This window comes from Herpailurus yagouaroundi, unplaced genomic scaffold (assembly GCF_014898765.1).
Source record: "Herpailurus yagouaroundi ecotype Mexico unplaced genomic scaffold, PumYag 182, whole genome shotgun sequence".
In the NCBI taxonomy this organism is placed as follows: Eukaryota; Metazoa; Chordata; class Mammalia; order Carnivora; family Felidae; genus Herpailurus; species Herpailurus yagouaroundi.
In genome coordinates, this window is record NW_024412413.1 from 48,123,461 (window position 1) to 48,150,766 (window position 27,306).

General features: G+C 38.1%; 1 protein-coding gene and 1 pseudogene across 2 annotated transcripts in view; one reads left to right on the forward strand and one right to left on the reverse strand.

Annotated features, from left to right (window-relative positions):
- FRS2 (fibroblast growth factor receptor substrate 2) overlaps nucleotides 1-27,306 on the reverse strand; it is a 113,246-nt gene that overhangs the window by 14,671 nt on the left and 71,269 nt on the right. The window contains exons 4-5 of one of the 2 annotated variants that reach the window (XM_040491455.1): nucleotides 14,538-14,641; nucleotides 1,912-2,003 (exon numbers count right to left, since the gene is read on the reverse strand). The gene's annotated coding sequence lies outside the window, so the exon portion shown is untranslated. The remainder of the gene's footprint in view (nucleotides 1-1,911; nucleotides 2,004-14,537; nucleotides 14,642-27,306) is intronic. The other variant, XM_040491456.1, reaches the window with a different exon arrangement.
- On the forward strand, nucleotides 847-26,870 carry LOC121040065 (hsc70-interacting protein-like; annotated as a pseudogene).

The window sequence follows — 27,306 nt, forward strand, 5'->3', positions numbered from 1 at the left end:
AATGGAGATATACAACAGAGAGTTAAATACACGAGTACAGATTTGAGGAAGGGGTAAAATATTGATACACACAGAATATTTGAAGCTGTAAAACAGAAAACACTGCCCAAGGATAGTATCGAGAGTGGTCTACAGTTAAAATTCTGGGGAATACAAATGTAGAAATACTGGAGTAGGGGTAAGCGAGTGAAGGAGGAAAAAAAAAAATCAGAATCGTACAAACTGAAAAAAGAAAGTGTCAAGAAGGAGGGTTCCATCATGGGAGACTGGTAGAGGCGGAAACCAAACTGAAGTGAACAAATGGAAGATAAGGAAGTAGCCCCCCAGAGAACAGAAACTGCTCTTTCCCGAACAGGTTCAGAAAGGGAAGGGCAGAGAGTGACAGCGTAGACAGACATGGTTTCAAAAGAAAATATGCTGCTTGAGTTATTTGTTTTCAGATGACATAGATTTACACAGGTTTGTAATCAGTAGGTCAAGAAAGGTTAAAATTTTTAGGAAAAAAAAAAACCAAAGGAAAAAAAATGAGTTATATGGTAGATCAAGACAGACAGGGAGACTGGAGAAGAGGAGTTCCAGGGCTCAGAATGAGAAGTCTGCCCACAGAAGTAGGACTGCCTTGTCCTGAGGAGAGAGGGAAGAAAATAAGAATGGGTGGGACCCAGCAGAAAAACTGAAGTAGGTAACACCTATCATCCTAAATTCCCTTTGTAAAATAGAAAGCAAGTTTGCAGAATGAGGGACTTGAGGCAAACGGTAGGATTATTCACCAGGGGGCTACCCACGAAAGGTAGCAGGATTATTCAGTAGGCTGCACTCAGAGTTCAGCAGAGGTTGGAGAGGAAGATGGCACTGTTTTTGCAGCAGTGCTCAGCCGTCCAGAGGGCAGATGGTTCCGGCGACCCAGGCTCAGAGGGTAAGAGGACAAGGAAATTAGAGGATACTGGCAATAAGGGGGTTTGAAGTGACGGAACATCAGGTCCAGTCGGGAAAGAAGTAAAAAAAGAAGAGGGCTGATGAAATGGAAAAACCAGAGGCAAAAAGGAACAGGAGGCCTCCGTAAGGTTAAAGAAAAGGCTCAGTCTGAGTGAGAGACTAGACAGCTGGAGCAATGGGAGGTTGTGGTCAATCTTCCAGCACAGAAGGAGACTTTTTAGTGTGGAGCTCTCTTGCACATCTCTGACTCCTCCTCCAAAACCACAAACTCCTAGGCAAGGGGAAAGACAAGATACTAGATATTCTGCATTTATGACCACCAGATTAATATTTGGAGACCACATCTGAGTTATGTAAGACTTAATAATGTGCACTAAAACTGTAAATACTTGATAAGAAACCATATGATTTCACCATCTTACCCAACCAAATTCATAACTCAGCAAAAACCTATATAGACTATGCTCACTCAAGAAAGTAGCTGAGATTAACATTCAAGAACAAAAGATAGCTACCGTTTGGGAAGATTGGTATTGCACCAAGTTGCCTGAATATTTTTATTTTTATTTTTATTTTTTTATTGTTTATTTATTTGGGGGGGGGGGGTGCACGCAGAGAAAGAAGGAGACACAGAATCTGAAGCAGGATCCAGGCTCTGAGCTGTCAGCACAGAGTCCAACACAGGGCTCTGGGCTCAAAGTCACAAACCGTGAGATCATGACCTGAGGCAAAGTCAGATGCTCAACTGACTGAGCCACTGAGGCGCCCCTGATTATTTTAAATTTGTAAACATTGGCTTAGTTTAATTAAAGCCACTTGTCCTTATTCTTTGGAGGGGACAGCAACTCAGACCGCAATGTGACTACATTCAAGAAAACAATTAAAATATCCTGTTTAATTTGTGGGGAAAAAAAAGAGAATATAATTTGTGAACTTAATGTTTTTCTTTTTTTTTTAAGATAAACCTCAACTTACCTAGATCTAGCCATTAATATTCTTAGCCTCTTCTGCAGCATGAGTTTAATCATTCTTCAAAATACCATGTTTTCTTTGTTTGGTGACTTAACCTAGAAACAGAAAAAAGGCAAGAATTTATTTCTCTTAAAGCAATGATTTTCCTTATAAGACTTCCAGTAGCACTGTTAGTTCAGTTAATCTATTTAAATAAACTCAAAAGTATAAAAATCTGATATAGAAGATCTATTTTTAAAATTAAAATGACATGTACATGTTACCATTCACACAGCCTTTTCAAAGGAAGAAGTAAACATGCTATATAGTCTAAGTTCTATAATGTTTGGATATCAGAACCTTCATAAGTCATTGACTGGCTTCTCCACTACAGCTATGACACTGGACAACTCACTTCTCTATACTTATCTCCTCAGCCATAAAATGAGAGGTCAGACTAAACCACCTCCGACGTTCCTTTCCAACTCTAAAACCCCATTTCATCCTGTGGCAGGCTAATTCTCCACTTCCAGTCACTTTTCTTAAACCTTTCTGGCACTCCTCCCAAAGAGCAGACTTGAGAGTCCACTTGCTGTACCTTCCTAATCTACAAGACCCCTCCAGAACCAAATCAGAGGAGTCAGTCATTAGGACTGTCATTAGTCAAGTCAGTCATTAGTCAGTCATTAGAACAAGCATGTCATAGAGTCACAGGATAATGGTGTAACTTATAGCAATAAATTACAATTTAAAGTTTCAAGAGATTCCAACATACTTTTGGGAAATTTCTGGTCAATCAATTCCCTTTTTATAACACAGAAAAATATCAAACTTAAACATGGGCACTAACATTTACTGAATAACTACACTGTATCAGGCATTAGGGGTTTTGCAAATAGTCTCATTTTAATCTATATATTAACTAGAGTTAACAAATGATTGATTCCCAAAATGAACATTTCCAGGTATACCTGGCCGGCTCAGTCTGTTGGGCGTTTGATTCTTGATATGGCTCAGGTTATGATCCCAGGGTCACGGTCACAAGATTGAGCCCTGCATCGGGCTCTGCACTGAGCGTGGAGCCTACTTAAGATTCATTCTCTTTCTGTCTCTCTCTCTGGGCACCTGACTGGCTCAGTGGATTAAGTGTCTAACTTTGGCTCAGGTCATGATCTGGCAGTTTGTGGGTTTGAGCCCTGTGTTCGGCCCTGTGCTGACAGCTCAGAGCCTGGAGCCTGCTTCAGATTCTGTGTCTCCCCCTCTCTCTGCCCCTCCCCCACTCACACTCTATCTCTCTCAAAAATAAACATTAAAAAAAAAGATTCTCTCTCTCTCTCCCTCACCCTCCCCCCTCCCCCCACTCTCTAAGAAGATAAAAATTAGATAAATAAAATAAATTTAAGAAACTAAAAAATGAACATTTCTAAATCATGAATCCACATGCAAACAAAATTTTCAATTTTGGACTTCGAACCTATATACAAAATCAGCAGTTCAGTCAGGTGTGTTTGTGCCCCTCATAAGCTGCTGCTACAGCCCATGTTAGAGCGGGCGGCTACCCAGTGCCTCTGCTTTAGCACACCCTTCTTTTCTCCAGGAGATTAACATATATCATGCTTTTTGGCTTATAAAATTATGTGGCTAATTCCAACACAAATCATTGCTCTTACAAGAATACACATTGTTTGTTCATCTCTCTCTCCTGAGAGATGTCAGACAATTAACTCAGGAAAATCTCTCTTCTCATAGATTCCACTTACAAGCATCTCACAACCTCCTTTCTGAAATAAGTTTAATTATAGTAAATATGACTAACAGAAGTGACAGTGACCCTTCTATAACCCTATACCAAGGAATAATCTTAAGTCTTGAAATAAAATATATCAAAGTATCAGTGTACCAACCTATAAGGCTCTAGAAAATATTGAAAAGCAATCCAACAAAATCTATGAAAACTTTTTATTCTGTCCTACCTTCAGTCCTCTTTTTTTTCTTTTCTTAATTTTTTTTTATTTGAGTAAAAGACACATAACATAAAATTGATTATCCTATCTATTTTTAAGTGCACAGTTTAGGAGAGTTAGATATATTCAATATTGTTGTGCAACCAATATCTAGAACTTCTTCATCTTAAAAGATCGAAACTCTGTACCCATTAAATAGCTCATTTCCCCTCCCAACGAATGCTGGCAACCACCCTTCTACTTTCTGTTTTTATGAGTTTGACTACTCTAGGTACCGTATATAAATGAGATCATAGTATTTATCTTTTTTGTGCCTGCCTTATTTCACTAGGCATGATGTCCTTAAAGCTTATCCATGCTGTAACAGGTGTCACAGTTTCCTTTTAAAGCTGGAACAATATTCCACTACACACACACACACACACACACACACACACACACACACACACACACACCAGATTTTGCTTATCCATTCATCTATTGATGGACATTTATCCACCTTTTAGCTACTGTGAATAATGCAGCTGCTAACGTGAATGTACAAATATCTTTGAGACTGTGCTTTCAATTCAATGCTGCTGATCACATGGTAATTCTATTTTTTATTTTGTGAGGAACTGCCATTTTGTGTTCCTCAGCAGCTGTACCACTGATGTTCCCACGAGTATGCCTAAGAGTTCCAATTTCTCCACATCCTCACCAACATGTTTTCTGTTTTTGTTTGTTGGTATTAGCCATCCTAATGGGTATGAGATGTTATCTCCATGTAGTTTTGATTTGCATTTCCTTAATAATTAGTGATCTTGAGCATCTTTTTATGTGCTTAGTAATCATTCATATATCTTCTCTGGTGAAATGTCTATACAAGTCCTTGGCCTATTTTTGAGTTGGTATGTTTTTTAGTTTTGGACTCTAAAAATTTTTTTTAAGTTTACTGATTTTGAGAGAGAGACAGAGAGAGTGAGTAGGGGAGGGGCAGAGGGAGAGGGAGATAGAGAATCCCAGGCAGGCTCCATGCTGTCAGTATGGAGCCTGATGTGGGGCTTGAACTCATGAACCATGAGATCATGACCTGAGCCGAAGCCAAGAATCGGACACTTAACCAACTGAGCCACCCAGGTGCCCGCCCCTGTTCCGGACTTTTAGAAGTTCTTTATATATTTTGCATATTAATCTCTTATCAAATATATGGTTTGCAAATATTTCCCCCATTCCGTGGGTTGCCATTTTCAGTCTGTTGAATAGTGTCTTTTCATGTACAAAATTTTTTATTTTTCATGAAGTCCAATTTGTCTATTTTTGCCTTTGTTGCCTATGCTTCTGGTGTCATACCCAAGAAAGCAGTGCCAGATCCAATGTCGTGAAGCTTTTGTTTAATGTTTTTTTTTTTTCTAAGAACTATATTGTTTTATGTTATATTTAGGTCTTTGATCCTTTTTGAGTTAATTTTTGTATGGGTGTTAGGTGAGGGTACAAGTTCATTCTTTTGCATATGGATATCCAGTTTCCCGAGCACCATGTTCTGAAAAGATTGTCCTTTCCCCATTGAATGGTATTGGCACTTTTGTCAAAACTTAGTTGACCATGTATGTGAGCGTTTGTTTCTGGATTCTCTATTCTATTCCACTGGTCTATCAGTCTGTCTTTATGCCAATACCATACTGTTTGATTACTGTAGCTATGTAATAAGTTTTGAAATCTGGAAGTGTGAGTCGCCCTGTTTTGCCTTTTTAAAAATACTTTAAAAAAATGTTTATTTATTTTGAGAAAGAGAAAAAGAGAGTGCGAGCAGGGGGACTGAGACAAAGAGAGAAGAGAGGGAATCCTAAGTAGGCTCTGTGCGTCAGCGCAGATCCAATGTGGGGTTCGATCCCACAAACCACGAGATCGTGACCCGAGCTTTAAAATCAAGAGTCGAATCCTTAACCAACTGAGCCACCCAAGTGCCCCCTGTTCTTTTTCAAAAAAATGTTTTGGCTATTTGGGGTCCCCTGAGATTCTATATAAATTTTAGGGTGGGTTTTTCTATTTTTTGGGGAAAAAAAAAACACCACTGGATTTTGATAGGGGTTGCACTGAATCTGCAGCTCTCTTTGAGGAGCACTCACATTTTAACAATATTACATCTTCTAATCCACGAACACAGGTGTGTTTAGTTATGTCTTCCTTAACGTCTTTCAGCAATGTTTTGTAGATTTTATTGTACAAGTCTTTCACCACCTTGGTTAACTTAATTCGTAAGTATTTTATTGATGCTACTGTAAATGGAACTGTTTTTGTAATTTCCATTCAGATTGTTCACTGCTAGTATATAGAAATGTAACTATTTTTTGCATATTGACTTTGTATCCTAGTATTTTGCTGAATTTGTTTATTAGTCCTAAAAAATTTTTGTGTGTGGAATCTTTCAATACATATGAGATCATATCATCTGCAAACAGATAGTTTTACTTCTTCCTTTCCAATTTGGATGCCTTCTATTTCTCTTTCTTGCCTAACTGCTCTGGCTAGAACTTCCAGTACTATGTTGAATAAAAGTGGTGAAAGCAGGCATCCTTGACTTGTTCCAATCTTAGAGGAAAGTCTTACAGTCTTTCAGTACTGAGTATGATGTTCACTGGGTGTTTTTAGAGGTGGCTTTTGTCATGTTGAGGTAGTTTCCTTCTATTCCTCATTTTTTAAATTTTTCTACGATGAAAAATTATTGAATTTTGTCAAATGCTTGTTCTGCATCAGTTGAGATGATCATGTGGTTTTTTCCCTTCACGTCATTAATATGATACATTATAATGATTGATTTTTCTATGTTGTACCACTCTTGCATTTCAAGAATAAATCTCACTTTGTCATGTGGGATTTAATATGTTTCTGATTTACATATTAAATGTATGCTTGTATTTGCTAGTATTTTGGGGAGGATTTTTGCATCAATGTTCATAAGGGATATCGGGGGGCACTTGGCTGACTGACTCAGGCAGTGGACCATGTGACTCGATCTTGGGGTTGTGAGTCCAAGCCCCATGCTGGGTGTAGAGATTACTTAAAAATAAAATCTGTAAAAAAAAAAAAGGATCTTGGTCTGTAGTTTTCAGTGTCTTTGTCTGAGTTTGGCATCAGGGTAATGCTGTCCTCATGGAATGAATTAAGAGGTGTTCGCTCTTCAGTTTTTTGGAAAAGTTTGAGAAGGACTAATGTTAACTCTTTAAATGTTTGGTAGAACTCAACAGTGAAACCAATCCTCTTCTAGTCAGGATATTTTTGATTACTGGTTCAATCTCCTTACTAGATCCATTCAGATTTTCTATTTGTGATTTTCTTGGTAGATTTTATTTCTAGGAATTTGTCCTTCATCAATGTTATCTAATTGATAGTTAGATACATTGTTAGTGTACGATTGTTCATAGTACTCTCTTATAGTACTTTTTATTTTGGTAAAATCAGTAATAATATCTCTACTTTCATTTCTTAATTTAGTAATTTGAATCTTCCCTCTTTTTTCTTTATCTAGTAAACATTTACCAACTTTGTTGTCTTAAAGAATTAACTTTTTATTTTGTTGCTTTTTCTTTTTTTCCTATTCTCTGTATAACGTATCTCTGCTCTAAACATCATTATTTCCTTCCTTCTGTTAGCCTTGGTTTCAGTTTGTTCTTCTTTTTCTAGTTCCTTAAGTTAGTTACGTTGTCATTTTGAAGTTTTCCTAATTTTTTAATGTAAGCACTTATAGCTGTAAATTTCCCCCTTAGTACTGCTTTCTCTGGATCCCATTCTTTTTGGCATGTTTCTATTTTCATTTATCTCTAAGTATTATCTAATTTTCCTTGTGATTTCTTCTTTGATACACTGATTGTTTAAAAGTGTGTTAATTTCCAGAATTTTATGATTTTTCTCCAGTTTTCCTTCTGTTGTTGATTTTTAACTTCACCCCCATGGTTAGAGAAGATACTTTGTATGATATCTATTTTTTAAAATATATTAAGAATTAATCTACAGCCTGACATATCATCTATCCTGAAAAATGTCCCATGTGTACTTGAGAAAAACGTGGATGCTACTATCGTTGGGTAGAGTGTTTCGTTTGTTAGATTCAGTTGGTTATGCACTCTAGTTCCTTACTGATATTGTCTAGTTGTTCTATCCATTATTGTGAGTAGGGTACTGAAGTCTCCAACTACTATTGTAAAACTGTCTATTTCTCCCTTCAATTCTGTCAGTTTTTACTTTGTATATTTTGATGATCTGTCATTAGGTACATAAATGTTTATAATTGCTATACTTTCTTGCTCTGTTGAATATTTTATTAATATATAATATTCTTGTCTCTTACAAACTTTTTAAATTTATAGTCTATTTTATCTGATATTAGTACAGCCACCTCTGACCTCATTTGGTTACAATTTGAATGCAATATATATTTCCATCTTTTCACTTTCAATCTACTTGTCTTTGGATCTCTAAAGTGAGCCTCTTGTAGACAGCATATAGTTGGATCATGTGTTTTTATCCATTATGCCAATCTGTCTTTTGATTGGAGAGTTTAATGAATTTACAATTAAAATAATTACTGATAAGAAGGGACTTCTGTCATTTTGCTATTTGTTCTCTATATGCCTTAAGGTTTTTTGTCCCTCATTTCCTACATTACTGTTTTTGTGTTTAGGTTTTTTGTTGTTTTTTTTTCCTGTAGTGAAATGTTTAAATTTCTTTCTGATTTCCTTTTGTGTGTGTTTTCTACAGATATTTTCTTTGTGGTTATCATGGGGATTAGATCACATCCTAAAGTTGTAATAATCCAATGTGAATTTATACCAGCTTAACATCAATAACATATAAAAACTCTGCCTTCTTACAGCTCCATCCCCACTCCTTTCAGTTACCGATGTCCCAAAGCTCTGTGCTTATACTCATAGTGCCCCAAAAGATAAACTAATAATTCTTTTCCGATGTATTAGTTTCTTATATAGAAAACAAAAGAATTACAAGCCACAATTACAATATTAGCCTTTTTTCACCTTTAAATGTTATTCGTCTCTCAATCATGTAGAAAACAAAAAATGCAGTTATAAATCGTTGTTGCAACAGTACTAGTTTTTATAATTCCCCTGTATTCATCTCGAGTGAGATCTTCATTTCTCCATATGGCTTCAAGTTACTGTCTAGCATCCTTTCATTTCACGTTGCAGAACTCCCTTGCAAATTTCTTACAGAGCAGGTCTAGTGATAATGAACTTCCTCAGCTTTTGTTTATCTGGGAATGTCTTAATTTCTCCCTTACTTTTGGAGGACAGTTTGGCCAGATACAGAATTCTTGGTTGGCACTTTTTTTCTATGTTTATTTATTTTTCAGAGAGAGAGACAGAATGCAAGCAGGGAAGGGGCAGAGAGAGAGGGAGACGCAGAATTCAAAGCAGGCTACAGTCTCTGAGCTGTCAGCACAGAGCCCAACACAGGGCTCAAACTCATGAACTGTGAGATCATGACCTGAGTCGAAGTCGGATGGTTAACCATTGAGCCACCCAGGTGCTCCAAGCAGTTTTTTTCTTTTAGCACTTTGAATATATAAGCCCACTGCCACCTGGCCTCCAAAGTTTTTAACTTTGCAATTTGCTGATAACTTTATTGAAGATCCCTTATATATGATGATTTGCTTCTCTCTTGCTGCTTTCAAGATTCCTTGTGTTTGGCTTTAGAAAGTTTAATTAAAATGTATCTTGATGTGGCAATCCCTATCAAAGCAACACCAGCATTCTTTACAGAGCTAGAATAAACAATCCTAAAATTTGGAACCAAAAAACAAAAAACACCCAAATAGCCAAAGCTATCTTGAAAAAGAAAACCAAAGCTGGAGGCATTACAATCCCAGACTTCAAGCTGTATTACAAAGCTGTAATCATCAAGACAGTATGGTACCGGCACAAGAACAGACACTCAGATCAATGGAACAGAATAGAGAACCCAGAAATGGACCCACAAACATATGGTCAACTAATCTTTGACAAAGCAGGAAAGAATATCCAATGGAATAAAGACGGTCTCTTTAGCAAATGGTGCTGGGAAACCTGGACAGCGACATGCAGAAAAATGAACCTGCACCACTTTCTTATACCATACACAAAAATAAACCAAAAATGGATGAAAGACCTAAATGTAAGACAGGAAGCCATCAAAATCCTCAAGAAGAAAGCAGGCAAAAACCTCTTTGACCTTGGCTGCAGCAACTTCTTACTCAACACGTCTCCAGAGGCAAGGGAAACAAAAGCAAAAATGAACTACTGGGACCTCATCAAGATAAAAAGCTTTTGCACAGCAAAGGAAATAATTAGCAAAACTAAAAGGCAACCGATGGAATGGGAGACGATATCTGCAAACGACATATCAGATAAAGGGTTAGTATCCAAAGTCTATAAAGAACTTACCAAACTCAGCACACAAAAAACAAATAATCCAGGGAAGAAATGGGCAAAAGCCATGGATAGACACTTCTCCAAAGAAGACATCCAGATGGCCAACCGACACGTGAAAAAATGTTCAACATCACTCATCATTAGGGAAATACAAATTAAAACCACAATGAGATACCACCTCACACCTGTCAGAATGGCTAACATTAACAACTCAGGCAACAACAGATGTTGGTGAGGATGCAGGGAGAGAGAGGATCTCTTTTGCACTGCTGGTGGGAATGCAAACTGGCACAACCTCTCTGGAAAACAGTATGGAGGTTCCTCAAAAAATTAAAAATAGAACTACCCTACAACCCAGCAACTGCACTACTAGGTATTTATCCAAAGGATACAGGTATGCTGTTTTGAAGGGGCACATGCACCCCAATGTTTATAACAGTGCTACTGACAATAGCCAAAGCATGGAAAGAGCCCAAATGTCCATCGATGGATGAATGGATAAAGAAGATGTGGTATATATATATACAATGGAGATTATTCAGCAAGCAGAAAGAATGAAATCTTGCCATTTGCAACCACATGGATGGACCTAGAGGGTATTATGCTAAGTGAAATTAGTCAAAGAAAGACAAATATTATAACATAAAATATTATATGTTCACAGATGAACATAAGGGAGGGGAATCAAAAATAATATAAAAACATGGAGGGGACAAAACATAAGAAACTCTTAAATATAGAGAATAAACAGAGGGTTGCTGGAGGGGTTGTAGAAGGGGGGGATGGGCTAAATGGGTAAGGGGCTTAAGGAACCTATCCCTGAAATCATTGTTGCACTTATGCTAATTTGGATGTAAATTAAAAAATAAATAAATTTTTAAAAATGTGTCTTGATGTGTGTCTCTTTGAGTTAATCTAAATTATTCAGAGTGCAAAGAGCTCCTCGGACGTTTACATTCATCGGGTCTTTCATCAAATTTGGGATGTTTTCAGCCCTTATTTCTTCAAATATTCTCTCTTCCAGCACTCCAATATGTATGTTGCTCCACTTGACTGTATCCTACAGGTCTCTTAGATTCTGTTCATTTTTCTTCAATTTGTTTGATCTGTTCACTTTTTTTCAATCTGTTTTCTGTTCCTCAGACTTGATCATTTTCATGGTCCTATCTTCATGTTTGCTGACTCTTTGTTCTGCCTATTCACATCTGCCTTTGAATCTACTGATTTTTCCATTTTAGTTATTGTACTTTTCAGCTCCAGGATTTGATTTCTTTTTATTTATTCCTTTATTGGTATTTGTTTTCCAAATCTTCCTTTAGTTCTTTCAGTATCTTTAAGACAATTGTTTTTGTCTTTGTGTAATATATCTGTCATCAGGACTTTTTCAAGGGCAATTTCTGTTGATTTCTTTTTTTCCTTCAAATGGGCCACACTTTCTTATTCCTTTGCCTTGTGATTTTGTTGTTGTTGAAAACTGGTATTTTAATCTAATGTGGTAACTCTGGAAATCAGATTTTCCCCTTTGCTGTTTTTTGCCATTTTATTTTTTTGATTGTCATAGGCTCCCTCTTTTGCCAACAGTCAGCCTAAGATATAAACTTAAGGTCTTCTCAGGTCTTTTCTGGGCCTTTTTCTGGGCATGTGTAGTCACTTTTGAAATCTCCCTCTATATGCAGTTGTTTTAGAATGTTGTAGTCTTTAATGTCTGTTTCCCAGAGGGGGAGAAAAAGAAAACTGAATGGGGCAAAAGAAGGTGCTAGCCCTTTAAATCTCCCAGAAGTCACTTCAGCTGGAGGGGAAGAGCTTACAACAACAGGGAGAGGCTCAACAACAGTGGTTGATTGCCCATCTCTTCCTGTGTACCTCTGTGATCAGAAGCAGCAGTCACTGACCCAAGCACAGATTTCTGACATTTGGAAGAGAAGATCCTTTTTGCCTATCTTGGCTCTCACAAGCTATGTGTAAGCTACACAGGACTAGGAGAAGAGGATGAGTAGCTGTGCTGAGAGCTGAAACTGACCAAAATTAATCACAATTTATAGCCAAGCCTTCTCCTAAAAGATGCAAATCTTTAATAACTCCAATTTACCAAAACAGTTATGTACGATCCTGCCAGGGCAACTGTTGCCTATGTGGGGAGATTGATTCCTGATGCTTCCTATTTTACCATGTTCCCAGAATTCTCTCTGAACCTCTTTTTGAGTATCAATATATATATTCATTTTTGTTATTTTATTACTTGATTATTAGCACTGCCAAAGTACCATGAAGTTCTTTGCTTGCTTTTTCTACGCAAAGATTTAGTATGTCAGTTGTATCAGGGATTAATAGACATTATGGCCTCATTTAAAAGGATATACAAGAACACATTCTGAGTTCTGAATAACTGATATACCAAAGCACTCCTGGAATGAAACAACCCAATGGACCACAGTGTCCTGCCTTTGACTCTGAAACATGAATGTTTCAGATACTCTCCATGACTTCTTAACTGTCTTTGGTTTCTTCCCAGAAGCAGAAGGCTTACAAAAGGTGATTTGGAGGTAGTGAAAGGAAAGAGGTAGTTATAGACACTACATGGAGCCATAATCTTGCTGTAACATGGATATTACTTTATAAAATACATATCTACATCAGAGCAACTATGATTCCACTAAAGCCCTCACTATATGCTAGACAGATTCACTTGGATTATCTCAATCTATACAACCACCCTATGAGGTAGGTACTATCATTATTTCTCTGTTCCAAATGAAGAAACCAAGGCTTAAAGAAGTTAGGTAGCTTTCCCAAGTCAATAGCTGATAAGAAGAAGATCCAGGATTAAATCTGAATCTGACTCCAAAGCCCAAGCTCTTATTAATTAAAATACATAAAAAGCTTAAAACAGTGTCTAGTATATAGTAAGCAATTAGATGTTAGCCACCGAAATAATAATAACTGATTTTAAAACAATGTTTTAAATGGCAATCAGTCAACCTCCCTGTGCCTAAGTTTCCTCATTTATAACATTAGGATACCTATTCACAGAGTTATTGTGAAAACCAAATAAATTCTAGCTATAAAAACATTTAGAAAAATATATATAATATGTGTATACGTTTAATAATATGTTTAAAAAGACAAGGAGGGGCGCCTGGGTGGCGCAGTCGGTTGAGCGTCCGACTTCAGCCAGGTCACGATCTCGCGGTCTGTGAGTTCGAGCCCCGCGTCAGGCTCTGGGCTGATGGCTCAGAGCCTGGAGCCTGTTTCCGATTCTGTGTCTCCCTCTCTCTCTGCCCCTCCCCCGTTCATGCTCTGTCTCTGTCTGTCCCATAAATAAATAAACGTTGAAAAAAAATTAAAAAAAAAAAAAGACAAGGAATTATTATATCACCACTACAGGTAAAAATCTCTTGTATTACAAAGGAGCCTTTTGCTCTCTAAGCACAGAAGCCTAGAACTTAAGCACTATCCTCATAACAAGAGTTACATTAATAAATTTAGTAAAGCTGTCCTAAATTATTCCAATATGATTCTTGCAGAATGACAAGCAAAGAGAACACTGAACTCTATTCATGAGTGTGATTATAAATTTGGTGCTTAGGAAGGTATATTTGCTCTTTCAGTTCACTAGCACTGTGGGTGAATTTGGCTTATACTACAGTAGTTCTGTTCAAATGTAGCCAGGACAGAATATCTATAGTTAGAAGCATAGCAATATAACTCTAAATTTGGGGCACAGCTAACTCCACATTTAATTATATTAAAACAATCAAGAGAATGGTATTCAAAAACCTTGTTCTTTGTGTCGGTGGTTTGATTATTTTTAAACTACTGGGAAGGTCTTTTTTTTTTTTTTTTTTGATTGATACATATTAGTTTTCTGCTTATTTTAACACTGCTAAGGATTTTTTATTATTTATATTATTCTAAGGAAGAGTTAAAAAACAAACAAACAAGCTAAGGGGAGAGATTTCTCAGTATATTTTGCTAGTCACAAAACCAGAGCCATTCTGTGAAAAGTAAGGACACCTGCAACAGTTTCCTTGTTAGCTGAAAAAATTTAAAGTACACATGAACACACAAAACCACAAAGTTCCCAATTATCTTTTAAGCTTCTATCCATGAATATGGTTGTATCTGCATATTCCTAAATAGATTTTTCTTCCTTTAGGTTTTTTATTTTACTAGGGGCTATGGTGGTGAACCACTTTGCAGTTCAGAATCCTTTAACCACCCCCTCCTTTTTAAACTTTTCAAAAAACAAAAATAAAAAACTCTTCAAAATTATATTACTTACAAATCACTTCAATATGTGGTACTTTATTTTCTGGAAACTCTTTATGTCTAATCTAAATTCCTGGTACTGCAATTTAAACCAGATTCCTCTCATTTCTGTTTTCTCTGTAAGAGATAAGTAAAACCAGGATGATCAAGAAAAAGTAAGCACATACTTATATATATTTAAACTGTTGTCAATTCATTTTCCTGTGAGTAAATCTAAAATGTTAACAAGGCAAGGGCAATCCAGATCAAGAGTATATGCAGAAGCACAGAAGTCTAATAGGGCATGGCCTGCTCCAGACATAGCAAATAATTTCTTACATCTGGAAGACAGGGTATGCCTGGGAAAATATTAAGAGATATAGGTAGGAAGACAGGCTCGTGCCATTTCCTGAGGGGCCAGTTTGTACTTTCACAGTTCACATTCTCCCTTAGAATCTGAAAGATGCCACTCATGTCTTAACCAAAATACCATCCTATAGAGGCAGAAAATCTAGAGTACATATAAGGAGAACTTGTAATTCCTAAGAATACAGTCCATGGTGTTTTACTTTCTATGATGCCCAAAGTCACAGCACAGTCACAGTCACAGCATCCATCTATAAACATAAATATTCTCCTAACAGCATCTGAACTTGCCTGCAGTGAGTCACTATAGGACGATGACCTAAAGTTCAGATACTTCTTCCAGACCTAAAAAAAAGTTACCCACTTTGACTTCATATTTCACACTGATCTGAAAAATTCACTTTCAATCATGCATTTTAAGAATGAAATAAAAGAATCTGTAGCTATATCTTTACTATCTATCTATCAACAATTGTGTGTATACTTAGCAAATACTGAGAAAGTGGTATTAAAATGGCTTGCTAAAAATAAGATAAATTAAAATGGAAGATTATCTAAAACACCACTCTACCTTTAATTATACTGGTCATAATTCAATCCTGAAATCATCTATAACTTTGGAATATATTACACCTAGAAACACTGGTAATGAAATTTATATAATTAAGTTTGAGTGTCCGTAATCTCTGTCCCAAGATATAAAAACACAACTACAGATGTGCAAACCCAGAAGATGAGTCACTCTACTCTAGCTAAGTCAATAATGGTAATCAGTACCAACGGCAACAATTTCAGCATCTTCAAGCATAGGAAAAAAAATCAACCTTGGGACCTCTCAAACCCTTAGTTTAGAACTTTATATCGCAATCTAAAAATATGTACAAGGAAATCAAATACTGTCCTCCAGTAACATCAAAGTGCCAAATATTCTATATGACAGATCACGTAGCTCTCCCCACTAAAAATCCACAGACCACACCACAGAAAGCAGTCATGTAAGATAGCGGTAAGAAAGAATAGGTGTTCTCCAGAAATGCCTGAAAACTGGAATAAATATATTTGGTCTTATGGAGATGGTGCATTCAATTTTCTGTGAGTATTGTGTAACAAAATTCAATGTTCAGATTCTTCAGCTCAGTTATTTCTATATATGAATTCATACAACTGCATCAAATTAACAAGTGATAGCTTAAGCCTCAAAATAAACTTCTAGCTTATAAATTTAATAATAGACAGTAGTTCACTAGCCTAGATCGAACTCTAGCATAATATTTAACCTATGACATTTTACTAAACTGAGCAAACAGCAAGAGGTAAAATCTAAGTATCAATTTTACAGCATTTTGCTTAATAATGGTTCTTAAAAAGCATTTGGCTTTATTCTTTAAAACAAAACACTAAATGCAAGCCACTCTAACTTCAGACGTCATGTGAAATATGCAACTTATTCAGTATCAATCAAGCAATAAATATCCATAAAATGATGCAACATTGCAAGAGAATCTCTAGGCATCTTCGCTTTTTATATTATATGCTTAACCTAGAACTAAATAAACATTAATGAAAGGAAATAAAGTGGTAATTTGAAAAACTGAATATGTAAGTGGAATATACCATAAATCTGTATTTCCAAACACAGGTGGATATCATGCTAGTACAAGACTCCTATTAAAAGCCTAAATATTGACTGTGTGTACACAGAATGTATATACATAATCTACTTAAAGTAAGGTTAGCCAAATGCCAAGCAACTCTAAATAACCCTCAAAACAAACTGCTTCATGAACAGCTCATCAGATTCTGCATTTAACTCAATGTAAATGCTCTTAAACATAACCTCAAAGGAAAATAAACTTGATTATTTATTTTCCACTTTTAGAGCAATGCATTCAAAATTACTGCTATAATCTAGCATTAAAATTATCTGATTCAAGTACACCATTAATAAAAATGGTTGATATATGTGTTTTCTAACACTCCCCAAACTCCCAAAATGCGGCCCACCACAGTTAACCAGAAATAGTTACATCAGAGTACATCTATCCATGTATGGGGCCATTAATAAGCATTGTTTAAAGAACATTTAATGACCAAAAAATGTTCATGGTATAAAGTTAAGCAGGAAAGAAAGAACAGATCTGTTCTTTTAAAATGCAATATGGTATCCTGGATTGGACTCTGGAACAGAAAAAGGACATTCGTGGATAAACTGGGGAAATCCAAATAAAGTCTATAGTTAACAGTATTGTTAATTTCTTAGTTTTGAAATATGTGTCACAGTAACTATATGAGATTAACATTAGGGAAGGGGCAACTGGGTGGCTCAGCTGGTTAAGCATCCAACTCTTGATTTCACCTCAGGTCATAGCTCATGGTTTCTGAGTTCAAGCCCTACATCGGGCTCCGCGATGACAGTGTGGAGCCTGCTTGGGATTCTCTCTCTTTCTTTCTCTCTAAGTAAATAAATAAAATAAACTTAAAAAAAAATAAAAAAGATTAACGTCAGGGAAAGCCAGGTAAAGGGTATATGAGAATCTCTGCAGTATCTTTTCAACTTTTCTGTGATTCTAAAATTGTTCCAGAAAAAAAAAGGGTTTTTTTTTTTAAAGTTACTCTTTGTGCCCAGTAGCAAAATAAGAGACTTCTCATTTTAAAAAATAACATCCACACTTATTTTTCTTTCTCCCACACCTACACAAAATACATGCATCCAGAAAAAAACACTACATTAAAACACACTAAAGTATTAATATTTGGTTCACCGATGGTAGGATGAAAAGCACATTTTTCTCTTTGTATTTTCTACAGTGTGAATTACTTTTATAATCAACAATAAATTACTAACTAAAGAATATACAAATCAATACTTTATTAAGACTTCTTGTGAAAGAAAAGCTATAAATGTCTAGGCAGAGCCCAAAGGCAGACTATATACAAAACAGGTTAGGGCAGAGTGTGGAGAATGTGGTGGCCAAGGGAAACTGCCAGGAGTATTTAAGTAGGCATAACCCAATTAGTAAATGTTGGAAACCTGGAAATACACAGAACTTAACATCCACTCTGAGGCTAAAGGTGCTCACAGCCAGCAAAGTTGTAATCAGAATTCACGTCTTAGGGGAATGTCCTGAAGGGCCCCGACAATACTAAGAATTTATGGAGATGTATAGCTTGGGTCTATTCCAAACAAAAATAATGCAGTTGGGGGCACCTTCCTGGCTCAGCTGGTGGAGCATGCAACTCTTGATCTCAGGGCTATGAGTTCAAGCCCCACACTGGATGTAGAGATTACTTAAAAAAATAAAATCTTTAAAAAAAAAAAAATGCAGTTGGACATCTGGTACACAACTACCCACTGAGAGCTTCTAGAAACATTCTTCAGTACCATGGTGTGCTCTTTAGGTATTTCTCCTGTACTTAAGAACAGTAAGAAGAACAAGAGAAGTATGTTAAAATCTCTTTGCTTTGCTTTGCTTTTCCCAGATGCTAGAAGACAGTTATAATCAAGGATTTCAGAGTGTCCAAGACCCAACGTTCTTTTGAGCCTTGATAAATATTTGTCTAGAGAACAATCTTTCAGTGAAGACTGCTGGGAACTATTTTCTTCATTCTTCAAATGGAGAAATGAAGTGAAAAAATTAATCAAAATTTCATTGAAAGCCAAATTTTGAATTTTTAGTTTTCTTGTCTACCACTTTAACAAAGACAATATGCACTTTTTCCCTAGAGCTTCCATGGTTTGTTTTCCTTCAGTTGTACCTTGATTTTAAACTCGAGATATCGATCAACCAACGTGAACATAATGCCAAAGAGCTATATTCAAAAGTATAGCTAAGATCACTGGGGATATTCCCTCTGAGCACTCTTATGATAAAACATAATTTTAAAGCAATGATGAGACTATTTCTTCCTTTTTTAAAAGCAAATGTGGAGAAAGCAAATTTCTACAGAAAACAGTGAGAATTTCTCTTTTTTTTAATGTTTATTTATTTATTTTGAGAGAGACAGCATGAGCTAGGGAGGGGCAGAGAGTGAGGGAGAGAATCCCAAGCAGGCTCCCCATTCAGTGCAAAGCCCTAGGCAGGGCTCAATCTCACAACCATAAGACGATGACTTAGGCTGAAATCAAGTCGATGCTTAATCGACTGGGCCACCCAGGCATCCCCCAAACAGTGAGAATTTCTAAGATGTTTTACCCTGTCTCACTTTCATAATATTTTTTCACCAGTACTGGCTGAAAAGCTATCTATGCTAATTCCCTTTTAAAAAAGAAATCTGGGGGGCGCCTGGGTGGCGCAGTCGGTTAAGCGTCCGACTTCAGCCAGGTCACGATCTCGCGGTCCGTGAGTTCGAGCCCCGCGTCAGGCTCTGGGCTGATGGCTCAGAGCCTGGAGCCTGTTTCCGATTCTGTGTCTCCCTCTCTCTCTGCCCCTCCCCCGTTCATGCTCTGTCTCTCTCTGTCCCAAAAATAAAAATAAACGTTGAAAAAAAAATTTTTTTTAAATAAATAAATAAATAAATAAATAAGAAATCTGGGCCTACGTGGGTGGCCCAGTCAGGTAAGCATCCAACTTTGGCTCAAGTCATGATCTCACAGTTCATGAGTTCGAGCCCCACATGAGGCTCTCTGCTGTTAGCACAAAGCACTTCAAATCCTCTCTGTCCTCTCTCCCTGCCCTTCCCCCACTTGCACTTGTGCTCTCGCTCTCTCTCTACAACAAACATTAAAAAAATACATAAAGGGGCGCCTGGGTGGCTCAGTCAATTGAGCATTCAACTTCAGCTCAGGTCATGATCTCGCAGTCTGTGAGTTCGAGCCCCTCATCGGGCTCTGTGCTGACAGCTCAGAGCCCGGAGCCTATTTTGAATTCTGTGTCTCCCTCTCTCTCTGCCCCTCCCCGACTCATGTTCTGTCTCTCTCTCTCTCTCAAAAATAAACATTAAAAAAAATTAAAAAATAAACATAAAAATCTGTAAACTTAATTCAACAGTTAGCTACAAAGAATATTAGTCTCATATAATTATGTACATATGACATTCTGATCAAAGTCTTGAAATTTTTCCACATGCACGGGCACCTGGGTGACTCAGTAGTTGAGTATCCAACTTCATTTCAGGTCATGATCTCACAGGTTGGTGGGTTTGACCCCCACATCAGGCTCTGTGCTTACAGCTGGGAGCCTGGAGCTTGCTTCAGATTCTGTGTCTCCCTCTCTCCCCTCTCTGCCCCTTCCCAGCTCGCGCTTGCTCTCTCTAAAATAAATAAATAAATCTAAAAAAGTTTTTTTTCCACATGTAAATTCCAAATCTGAATTCTCTGAAATTATGAACTCTGCTAAATATAAGGCAGAATGCAGCTAAAGCAAGACTTTAATTCTCATATAATTGATAAATGGCCTACAACAGCTCTACTATCCTAATATGTTTTAAAATACCATATCAGAACCTAAAATAAAAGGCTTTGTTTTTAAAATTTTTTTTTTTCAATGTTTATTTATTTTTGGGACAGAGAGAGACAGAGCATGAACGGGGGCGGGGCAGAGAGAGAGGGAGACACAGAATCGGAAACAGGCTCCAGGCTCCAAGCCATCAGCCCAGAGCCTGACGCGGGGCTCGAACTCACGGACCGCGAGATCGTGACCTGGCTGAAGTCGGACGCTTAACCGACTGCGCCACCCAGGCGCCCCAAAAGGCTTTGTTTTTAGCATTTTAAATTCCTCTAGCAGAAGGCAGTATGAATCTCTGATAATGCCAGCAAGGCAGCATGATAAAATGAAAATATCATGGGCTTTAGGACAACAGAAATCCCAATTCTTTTTGTTTTGGGTTTGGTTTTGTTTGTTTTTTTGTTTTTTTGGTTTTTTTTAGTTTATTTATTTTTTGAGAAAGAGAGAGAGAGAGAGAGAGAGAGAGAGAGAGAGAGAGCGAGCGCCGGCTGGGGAGGGGCAGGGAGAGGGAGAGAGAGAAACCCAGGCAGATTCTATGCTGTCAGTACGGAGTCCAACGAGGGCTCCATCTTACAAACCATGAGATCACAACCTGAGGGGAGATCAACAGTCAGACACTTAACTGACTGAGCCATCCAGGCACCCCCAGAAATCTGAATTCTTCTTTAATCTCTCTGAAAATAGAGGAAGACGGATTAGAGCAAAACGTAAATGTTAGCATCAGTAATATTTGATGATTGATTAAACTGGGAAGGAAAGCAAGATTCAAGGAATGCACTCACATTTTCATTCAGGTGACAGTACACTCACTGAGCTGGGGAACACAGGAAGGACACAAGATTAAGCAATTTTGAATGCACTGTGATGCCTATGAGATATCCAAGTGGAAATGGCCAACAGGCAAACAGAAATACAGGTATGGAGGTGGAAAAAAGATCTGAGTTGGAGATACAAATCTGGGTCATCTTATGGATGCAAAACATGGGACAAGATGAGACTGCCCAGTGAGAAGAAAAGTTAAACCTACAGAAACAGAAAAATTAAACCAATATTTAAGGGAACTGCAGGGAAGAGAAGTCCACAAAAGAGCTGGATAGGCACTGTCCAAGAACCCATAAGAATATCTCCAAGAGTATGCTATACAAAAGCCTAGGGAAGAGAATGATTTAAGATGACACAGGATAAGAAAAAGTGTCTCATTGGTAAGATTGCAAAAACCATGGAAAGCTAATTTAAAGAAAAGAATATTTATGGGGCGCCTGGGTGGCTCAGTTGGTTAAGCATCCGACTTCAGCTCAGGTTATGATCTCACGGTTCATGGGTTCGAGCCCTGCGTTGGGCTCTGTGCTGACAGCTCAGGGCCTGGAGCCTGCTTCAGATTCTGTGTCTCCCTCTCTCTGTGTCCCTCCCCTGCTTGCACTCTTTCTCAAAAATAAATATTAAAAAAATTAAAAAAAAAAAAAGAAAGAAATGAGTATTTAGCAGTAAGGAAAAGCAGAGTAGAAACAATCAGCTATCTTCAAATTTCTGTCTGTTTCATGGAATAATGGACTTGACTTCCTCCTGAAATAGAAACTGAACCAAAACAGTAAGAACCAAAACATAAGAAGTCAGCGAGAATAAAACATATCTCATCTAACAAAGAACTGAGTTACCAGTCATTGGCAATGTTCAGTAGATTCCACTACTGGTCAAAAAGTTGATGAGATGACTTTGAGCTTTCTTTCAACTGAAGTAATTCAAGGACTAAACTAAATCTGAAATATTTGCACTAAAAGGAACAAAGGGATTGATTCAACAAAAAAGCTCTTATATATTTAGAAATATAAAGTAATGACTCCATGGAGTTTTAAAAATCATATTCAGTTAATCCTAAGTAAAACACATAAAAAAGAGAAAGGCATCTTTAACTGTGTGAGTCCATTACGTGTCTGGTTTTTTTATGTTTATTTATTTTTGAGAGAGAGACAGACAGAACTCAAGCAGAGGAGGGGCAGAGAGAGAGGGAGACACAGAATCTGAAGCAGGCTCCAGGCTCTGAGCTGTCAGCACAGAGGCCAACATGGGGCTTGAACTCAGGAACTGCGAGATCATGACCTGAGCTGAAGTCAGACGCTTAACGGACTGAGCCACCCAGGTGCCCCTAACCTTGTGAGTCCAAAGTAAAACATTTAATACGAAATAAAAACTTTTAGGAGGTGATCCAAGATGATGGCATAGGAAGAGCCTGAACTTATTTCCTCCCATAGACACACAAAATCTACAGCTACATATGAAACAATTCCCACTAAAGAAGAACTGAAAACTAGCCATCTGAACAGCTCCCTCCATAAGGGATAAAAGGGCCACATCAAGATAGGTAAGTGAGGCAGAAACATGGTCTTACCTCCTTAACCCCACTACAACCACCTACAATAGGGAGGGATCTCACAGACCAGAGCCTCTCCCTGAAGTGTGGACCTACAACAGAGGGATAAAAATATCTGGCTTTGGAAACCAAGGTTTATGTCCAGGGGATCTGGGGAGCTGTATGGATCCTAGATACTCCTTTTGAGGGGTTTGTGTGTGGACTCACTTATCCCTAGACCCAGTGCAAAAGTAAGCAGTAGTTTGAGAGGTAACTGGATAATATATGAAGATTTATTCACTAATCTTAAAAGTATCTGCTAAAGGAGCAAGGACCAGTTGGGAGTTTCTTTGGGGAGGAAAGTACCAGCAAGTACCATTTTTGTACTCTCCCTCTATGTTACTGCAGGTGGGCACATGCAGACACAGCCTTGCCAAGGCCACAGGCATTCCCCCCCCCCCACCCCCAAACTCTTTCCTTGCCTCACTAAGGCTTACTCTGACCCCGGCACTCCTCAGCCTCTCTAAAACCCATGGGTGAGCATAGTCCACATAGGGGACACCACTTGATCACTTGGCCCTGGTTACTAAAGGGGCTTGCATTTCTGGGCTCCACAGCACTATAAAAATCAGAAAAACAGTTAGTTCTGGACAGGTTATTACACCAGGGGTACTGCAAAGACAGCAAACAGAAACACATCCCCAGGACCAGTAGGTACAGGCTTCAGGTTTGCCACACCCAAGGGACACCTCCAGATCTGCTGGTCCAGAAGTCAGAAGGGTTTATAATTGTAGTCCCACAGGACTGTATGTATTTGCATACATTAAAAGCCTACAGATCTGGCTTCCAATCAGCCTGAAACCAGGTACTGATTGAGATCACTCCCTTGTAACACTGGCAGGTCTTGGCACATTCTCATCAACTGGGACCTTTGAAGAATAAATCAGGCTACTCAGACAATCACAAAGGTTTGAGATACAACCAAGAGCTAGAGCAAGGCTGAACAATAGGCTCATCTAGGTTCATTGTCTACACAAGGCCACTCCTTCAAGACTTGGAAAGAAAGGTGATTTACCTAATAAATAGAAACAAATACAGAAAGACAAGCAAAATGAGGAAACAGAGGAATATGTTCCAAATGAAAGAACAAGATAAAATCCCAGGAAAGACCTTAATGAAACAGAGATAAATAAGATAATCTATCTGATAAAGGGTTCAAAGTACTGGTCATAAGCTCACCAATCAAGAGAAGAATGGATGAACACAATGAGAACTTTTATAAAGAGATGGAAAATGTAAGAAAGTATCAGATGAATGTTACCCAGCTGAATATCAATGAACTGAAAAATACACTAGAAGGGTCCAACAGCAGACTAGATGAAGGCGAAGAAAGGATCAGTGACCTGCAAGACAGGGTAGTGGAACTCACCCAAATAGAGCAGCAATCAATCTATGAATAAATTAAAAGTAAAGACAACCTAAAGGACCTATAAGACAAAATCAAGCAAACCAACATTCGTATTATAAAGGTCCCAGGGCAGGGCACCTGGGTGGCTCAGTTGGTTAAGCACCTGACTTCGCCTCAGGTCATGATCTCATGGTTCATGGGCTCAAGCCCTGTGTCAAGCTCTGTGCTGACAGCTCGGAGCCTGGAGCTTGCCTTGGATTCTGTCTCCTTCTCTTTCTGTCCCTCCCCCACTCATGCTGTTGCGCTCTCTCAAAAGTAAATGCACATTAACAAATTAAAAAAAAAAAAAAAAAAAGATCCTGGGGCACCTGAGTGGCTCAGTCAGTTTAAGCATCCAACTTTGGCTCAGGCTATAATCTCACAGTTTGTGGGTTCGAGCCCCACAACAGGCTCTGTGCTGACAGCTCAGGGCCTGGAGCCTCCTTTGGAGTCTGTGTCTCCCTCTCTCTGTCCCTTCCTGCTCGTGCTCTGTCTCTCTCTCTCAAACATAAATAAACCTAAAAAAAAAGTTAAAAAAAAAAAAAAAAAAAGGTCCCAGAAGAAGAAAGAGAAAGGGGCAGAAAACTTATTTGAAGAAATAATGGCTGAAAGTTTCCCTACCCTGGCAAAGGAAAGAGACATTCAGGTACAGGAGGCACAGAGTTCCAAATAAGATGAACCCAAAGGGATTGGCACCAAGACACATTATAATTAAGATGGCAAAAGTTAAAGATAATTAAACGTAGCAATAGAAAAACAACATGTTACCTATGAAGGAACCCTCATGAGACTGAACTTTCAGCAGAAATTTTGCGAGCCAAAGGAAGTGGCATGGTATATTCAAAGTGCTGAAAGGAAAAAACTTCCCACAAGGAATATTCTACGCAGCAAGGTCATTCAGATTGAAGAAGAGGTAACAAATTTTCCAGACAAGCAAAAGCTAAACCAGCCTTACAAGAAATGTTAAAGGGACTTCTTTCAGCTGAAAAGAAAAGGCAATAACTAATAAGAAAACACAAAGTAAAAATTTGGGGTGCCTGGCTGGCTCAGTCCAAAGAGTGTGTAACACCTGATCTTGGGGGTTGTAAGTTCAAGCACCACATTGGGTGTAGAGATTACTTAAAAATAAAAATCTTAAAAAAAAAAAAGTAAAAATCTCATTGGTAAAGGTAAATATATAGTAAAGTTGGTAGATTAGCCACTTACAAGTTAGAATGAAGGTTAAAAGACAAAAGTAGTAAATTTAATTAGAACTATTAATGGTTGAGGGATACACAAAATAAAAAGATATAAAATTCGACATCAAAAACACAAAATGTAGGGAAGGAGAAGCAAAACTGTAGAGTTTCGGAATGCATTCAAATTTAAGATTGCTACCAACTTAAAATACTGTTAAATGCTGCTCTATATGAACCACATGGTAACCACAAAGCAAAAATCTATAATCCACAGAAGATAATGAAAAAAAACCTCTAAACATAACACTAAAGAAAGGCATCAAAACGCAAGAGAAGAGAGCAAGAGAAGATGAAAAGAAGAGAGAGGAACTACAAAAACAGCCAGAAAACAATGAACAAAATAGCAATAAATACATATCTGTCAATAATTCCTTTAGCCCTTCCACACGGTCATGCTGAGCTAGTAGCAGCAGCCACAACCTCAGCCACACCTGCCACCTGCCACGGCCTCTCGACCACGGACCCCCACAAAGTGCACGAGCTCCAGGCCTTCGTGAAAATGTATAAACGGGATCCAAGTGTTCTGCAAACTGAGGAAATGCGCTTCCTGCGGGAGCGGATGGAGAGCATGGGGGGTAAAATACCACCTGCTACTCAAAAAACTAAGTCAAAAGACAGTATGAAGGAAGAAAAATCATAGTAAGAAGGTAGAGGAAAACATAAAGATAGATGAACCATCAAGTAAGGAAAAGTGATCTAGAAATTGACAATGAAGGTGTGACTGAACCAGATACTGATGCCTCTCAAAAAATGGGAAATGAAAATGTAGAGATAACCGAGGAAATGACGGATCAGGCAAGTGATAAAAAAGTGGCTTCCACTGAAGCCCTAAACAACAGTGAACTACAGAAAGCCACTGACTTGTTCACACATGCCTTTAAGTTGAATCCTCGCTTGGGCATTGTGCATGCCAAGAGAGCCAGTGTCTTCATCAAATTACAGAAGCCAGATGCTGCCATCCAAGACTGTGACAGAGCTATTGAAATAAATTCTGATTCAGCTCAGCCTCTCAAGTGGTGATGGAAAGCATGCAGACTTCTGGGCCATTGGGAAGAAGCAGCATGTGACCTCGCCCTTGCTTGTAAACTGGATTAAGACGAAGATGCTAGTGCAATGCTGAAAGAAGTTCAACCGAGGACCCCGAAAACTGCTGAACATTAGATAAAGTATGAGTGAAAACACAAAGAACCAGAAATCAAAGAAAGAACAGAAAGGGTTAAGAAGGCTCGGAGAGAACAAGAGAGTACGCAGAGGGAGGAAGAAGCCAGAGCTTCTTTCCCAGGTGGCTTTCCTGGGGGGGATGCCAGGTAATTTTTCTGAAGGAATGCCTGGAATGGCAGGAATGCCTGGGCTTAATGTAAGTCTAAGTGATCCAGAGGTTCTCACAGCCACGTAGGATCTAGAAGTTATGGCGGCCTTCTAGGATGTGGCCCAGGACTCAGCAAATATGTCAAAATATCAGAGCAACCCAAAGGTTATGAATCTCATCAGTAAATTGTCAGCCAAATTCAGAGGTCAAGCATAATGCCCTTCTGACAAATCAAGCCCCTGCTGAAGCAGAAGCAACTTAGATCACCTGGCAAATGTCACAATAATATAAACCAGTGTACCTCTGACCTTCTCGTGGACAAAGCTGGGATGCTATGAAGAGAATTCCTACCCCTCTGCCCCACATGCAACTGAAACATCTTACAGTGGTTTGCCATTCGGGTATTTATTCAGATAATGTTTTCCCACCAGAAATTAGAAACTTTAAATACTTTTTAAACCTTCAAAATATTTAAAAACATATTAAAAGGGTGTGTTAATCCCTACATTTTTCTTTACTAATCATTTGAGGGTTTTTTTTCCTTTGGATTAATTGGGCAAGGAACATACTTCAGTATGGAAGACTTATTACTCAGTTTGAGTGAAATAAAGGTCTATTACCAAGAGGCAAACAGAACATTTAAACAGATGAA